A 5,917-nucleotide genomic window follows, 5' to 3' on the forward strand; every position below is an offset into this window, starting at 1 on the left:
GATCGCGCCGTACGTATCGCTTATCGTAGCTCTGGCTCGACGCGAGAAGAATAAACAGGGCTTGCTTATTGGTTCACCTATCTTTTGAACCAAGTCAACCGATCAGTTCAGACCTGCGAACTACACTAGCTGCTTGTAGCCGTAGGCTTATAGCCTGCTCGGAGTCGTACGCTGTCATTCCAGTGAACGCCCTAACGCAGCTGTGTGCTGCTACATCATACTGCACCATGGCAAAACTATAACACCTGCTAGGACGATGGAGCAATCTCAGCCAACCCGCACCCCTGGGACAGAAACCCGGCTCCGGCTGAAATCAACCGACCGAACAGGATCTTGAGAAGCTTCGTGAAGCGGCACCGTCATGAACGCTTCGCGGAGTTTCGCCACTCCGCCAACTAGTTGGCGATCAAGGGAAACAACACGATGTTCTCCTGTCAACTCCTGGCTGACTCAGGACTTTGCCTTTAGCATCGCAATTCTGGAGTGGGAAACGGCTCGCGCGAAGGATCACTCACCCGAACATTCATCACCGTAGTCACTACCCCGAAGAAGACCAGTTATCCTGGCAATGTACGCAGAAATTGGTACAAATACAAAGTAGCATGTTTCAATTTGTTAATGCACTCACCCAACAATGTATTCGTATCGTTCAGGGTATGCATGCGCAAATCAAACATACGCTAATCAGGAGAAACTTTGTTAGTTGCGGATTTGGCCATTAATATTAACCTGTTTTCTGGTATTAGACCCTGTTATAACGACAACTCGGGCTAAAAAAGGGCGCATTGCCAGGTTTAATGAATGTAAAGAATACTTTTGCTTTTTGACACCTGTCTGCTGTCGTATACTTTACTATACTACACATACGAATATTGAATTCAACATTGAGATTGGTCGGGGTACTGATAGGGTGAATGCGAAGGCCGTCTGGACAATTTAAACTCCTTAGTCTCTATAAATGCATCGCTTGGGTAGCCTTTTCGTCGTTTAATCAATGAGACAGTCTGTGTAAAATAAATTTAAAAAAATGTAGGTGATGTGTAAGTTCTATACGCTTTGATACGATTAGAAGCCCAGATGAAACCAATAAGGATCCTACGCCTATCATAATATTTCCCGTAAATGATATGCTAAATCTTCAACTTGCTTGAGTCACCTAATTAAATATTTGTAATAACGTATGTAAGTACCGTTCAGTACCAGGCTCACTTTTTATTCGACTTTTCCTTGCCTATCACTATCAATGGCACTTTATAATAGTACCTAATGACATTGCAAGTAGCTTACGATGGACGCTCCTGTGCTCGCTGCACGGGGGCGTACATCGAAAAATTCTAGATTCTGTGCACATTGCACTACAACGTACTCCGGCGCTTAGCCACTTTCGCCTGATCGATAGCGTCGATTTGCCAAAATGTTGTCGAAATGGGGGCCAAGTTTCAAATGCGCCTTTTTCAAATCCATTACATGATAATTTATGGTAATTAGATTCGATTTCGATTTTTGGGAAATAGTTAAAAGCAGAAGAAGGAAGCGGCCTCCAGTGCAGAGAAAGGGCTGGATAAATCGTGAACAGTAGTATAACGACTAAGCAGGTCTGAATTATTCCCCTGCTGCCGAAGTCCTCGAGACACGAAGCACCACTAGACGTATGCCGATCAATCGATGACTACAACGGCAACTTCAACCACAAAACATCATTTGCATAGGCAAAAAACTCTCAACTCTTTGGTTCCATAGTTAATGCTACTCCTGAAAGCGTCGCCACTTAGAAACAGCAGTTCGAAGTTGTACCGCGTCGCAAACATGTACCACTACAACGTCGCATACATCATAAAGAGAATGCAGACAAAGTAAGATTTCAATAAAGTTCAAGATAAAAACTCGGCAACGTTACACAATAGCATAGCTCTTTCAGTTGTAGGGATGGATATCTGTAGCGTTTAGCCGATTGCGGTCGATGTATGTGAGAATTAGCGACGGCGAGGCGAGAGGAGAGCCTGTTAACATGAACCTACAGCAGCGATGGATTCTGGCTGGGTGACTATATAATACAATTTAATACACACCTTTGCGACATTTTGCAACTTGTGAACAGGCACCGAAATAAATAAACAAAAAAGGATGGATTTATTTTACCCTTCGCATATACCCATGCGATACGAACTTAACTCACATTTTCGGGTGCATTCATGCGCTTACGCGTTAGTCTGCCCAACATAACATAGGTCAGCAGCTGCGTCATTCCGGGAACGTTCTGGGAGTTCCGACGCTAGTTGAGTTCCGCTGGATCAGTGGATCATTTCTGCCATTCTCAGCTCATACGTTCTCCACTCTTGAGTGCCTGGAGAAAACGAATGGTTCAATCAAACTTCGATGGAGACTCTATCAGTTGAACGGCCATAGAAAGCCATGGCTCAGCACTCGCTGCGTCCGCACGCGTCCGCACTACTAACAAGCCTTCTGTAGGCAAACAAACCTCTGACCTTAAACGATCTTCAGGGATTGGCAATCAAGTCTTATGATACTCTCGTTGCGCTCCCGGAGTGCTCAGAACGAAACCCCTTCTACTATAAGTTCTGCTGCCACAGCCGGATCATCGGATACCTCGCTTGTCCTCCACGTTCTGAACACTGATTTGTGCAGTTTCTCCGAAGCAAGAAAAAATACCGGTAGCCATCCTGCGTCCAGGTTCCGTCGCCACGCTGTCTGTTGCATCTCGCGACTACATGCTATAGCCAACCAGGTCTTTCCTGCACCTCTTTAATACTCGCGTCTGAGTCGGTCTTTCTAATTCTATTAGCTATTCGGTAGTTGACCGACCGAGTCAGGAATGGTGGAGCTCATCGTCAAAACCGCCCGCATCGCCGGCACCGATGCGGGGGTGACCGATGTATCCATGGGGTTGTTATCTCTTTACGAAGTAGACGGCAATTCGGAGGTGTTATGATTGATGGTATGGTAGCAGGGACGGCAAGAGACTATCGCCGGAGTGCGAATCCCCCCGGCGGCGTATCCGTGTGAACTCGTAACGTGGGTGTCTCGCTTTAAGAACAAATATTTGCGTCTTGATCAGGGACCACACACAATATAGGGGAGGCGATACGATAACAGGATATAATATAGCTTGTGATGAAGGACAATACGAAAGTAAAGTCGATACAGAATAACTCGAGGCACAAATTGGCTAGAACATCCGCTATATAGAATCGTCTTTAAACGCTTTTGTCTTGCTTATTGCGACTAGATAAATTATATCTATTTATATGTATTTATATATACGTATAAATGTATGTGATAAACATATTGCTCATATCATCAATTTATACAGCAAGCCGCCATTTTCCTTACTTGTACAAAGTCTGTATGCAGGAACCTGCTATTTAAAATACAAATAATACATAATAGTAGAAGTTTTCAAGTCAGGGTAAGACACAAATGCGAATTTATATTTGTCGAAATATCTTGTAGTACATCAGAGTTGAATAAAGCACTAATAAAGTGGAAACTAGCTGGTTAGAGTCATAGTAAAACTCTAGTGATCGCGTGAATCAATAGCCAAGGTGCATAGTTACTAATGCATAATGGTATTTAAGTGAAAAGGCCTGCTTATTTTCAATAATATTCTAAAGAGCATAATGTCTCCACACACACACCTGAAACTAGGCCCCATAGGCCCTATGACCTATAAATGCGATCAATACGTCCACTGTTTCGTTGGAACCGATCTGAATGAAAAGGAAAGTAATTGGATACAGCTTCTAGGGTGTAGGGTCGTCACTGTGTATTACCGACAAGTGCGATTGACCCTCAACTTCGAGCCAGTGGACTTGTCGAGCTGAATTTTGCAGGATCCTTCTTTGCAGATTGAGAAGTACGTTGAATTAGGAACCCTCAAAACGTCTAGCAAGATTTGTGTAATTGTGTTTCCCAGTTTGTAGTAGTTGTAGCTGTCCAACTAGGAGTCATAGGTAGAGCCGCGATTCTACCAGCCTCGAACTTCTTCAAACACCTCAGTTGCGGCTTTACGGTTCGAGTGAGCTATCATCTTCGCGAGGATCACAACCGTTACAGACAAAGCCTGAACCGTCACCCGAAGGCGCATAGCTGCTGGGCTAGTCTCACGCTCAAGCTTACCGCCTCTAAGCTAGTATGCTGAATAGCGGCGGAAGAAAAGGACAAACTGGGGAACACGATAGATTTTGTAGAGCAGCAGACAAACTTCGAGTCTTAAATGGACTCGTGATATCTACAAGATATTGTTGGGTTTATCGTTCTCACTGCTCAGAGGGTCTATGTGTATGGGCGGGAAGGTGGGCCAAAGAAGACGTTGATACTTTGCTGTACATGTGAACATTACAAAGCGGAAGGTCATACGTATAAGTTTGGTTGCTGTTATAAATAAAGTTGACGTCTTTTAGAGATACTCGATCTGACCTCTGGTTTTTTGAATTTTCATAGCTGATGTACATCATGCTAATTCATTAATCAATGATAGATTATCTAAATTAGCCTTGAAGGTTCTCAAAAAAACAATGGTGTTAGATACAAGAAAGAAATATAAAAAGCAATCTTTTAAAAATGGTTCTTATCATAAAATCTGCAATTTTATTAAATAAGCAACTTATTTTTTAATTGAATTAAAGAAAAAGCGAATTACGGGTATGTTTTGCCTAAAAGGGCTCTTTCAGGTACTGAGACAAAAGAGATTGTCCTGCAACGCAACTAACCTGTAAATTTACATTTTGTCCTAGGATATGGAGCGTAAACATGCTGACTTTCATATCCGGGATCTTATATTTACCGTCACGTCGGCGGATCTAACCGACGAAGGCTACGTCATTAAGGACAAATTACATCAGAGGTTTGAGGCGCTCCTCCGGCGGGCGGCGATTTCCTTCAGGAGTTGACTCGTGGTTGGACAAAAGTACTGAATCTGTTGAGCTCTTCCGTGTCCTCGGAACATGCCTGCGAGATGTTCCGCGCATCGCAATTTCCATCTACAAATCCGTTTGAATGCACGAGACAAGGCGTCCTAATAAATCCTGATGAATGACTTGCTTGTATCATCGCATTACGGTAGACTCGTGTACTCTAGACATTTACTTGCTAGAACAAATAGGCTCCACTTATCGGATTTTGTTGGCGTTCGGGCACGATGTACGATATAAAAAGCTAGTGTTTGATTGTAAACACTGTTTTTTTAGCCATTTACGGATAAGTTTAAAGGCCTACTGCGGCTCCGAACAAAGATTCTGAAAATGGCCTCGGCCTAGTATACTACAAGTGAAGATTATGGCGGGATTGTAGCTATTGAAGACACAGAGGGGTTTCGTTTGGTAACCTTTAGATGATTAAAAAAATGAGCAGCGTAGTTTAGATATAATATACGATATAAGGCCAGTGTAATTAGATTTTGCTGTATAATATCTCCGTTACGTTTTTCTGATATTGTTTAACCAGCACGTAAGAGCACGTAACGCTTTAGCATGGAAATACAATTTAACCAACAGGTTTTCTAAAAGCTGGCGCTGATTTAGTTATCATACCGCAACTCAGTAAAATAGTGACGAGTTCCAATCACTCCAAATACAAGTTGCCTTCAAAAAGCTCACCTATATATATATATATATATGTATATAAGATTTTCGCGAATCGCAGCTATATTCCGGGATACTAATAATACTAACCTGCAAATAATTAGCTAAATAAAGCGATATTTTTACGTGGATTATGGTATATTGATAGGTCGACTGAAATACCACTCGCGCTTATTTCATGGTAAGCCTTTTTGTACCCCTCCCTGACGTCTGCGCTCACCAAAAGCACAAACTAATACATGGATATGGAGCCTAATAAGCCATACGATAACAGCTATCCCTAAAATCCCATATTGCCACTCGCAGGAATAGTAAAG

This window comes from Varroa jacobsoni, unplaced genomic scaffold (assembly GCF_002532875.2).
Source record: "Varroa jacobsoni isolate VJ856 unplaced genomic scaffold, vjacob_1.0 scaffold_17, whole genome shotgun sequence".
Taxonomy (NCBI): domain Eukaryota; kingdom Metazoa; phylum Arthropoda; class Arachnida; order Mesostigmata; family Varroidae; genus Varroa; species Varroa jacobsoni.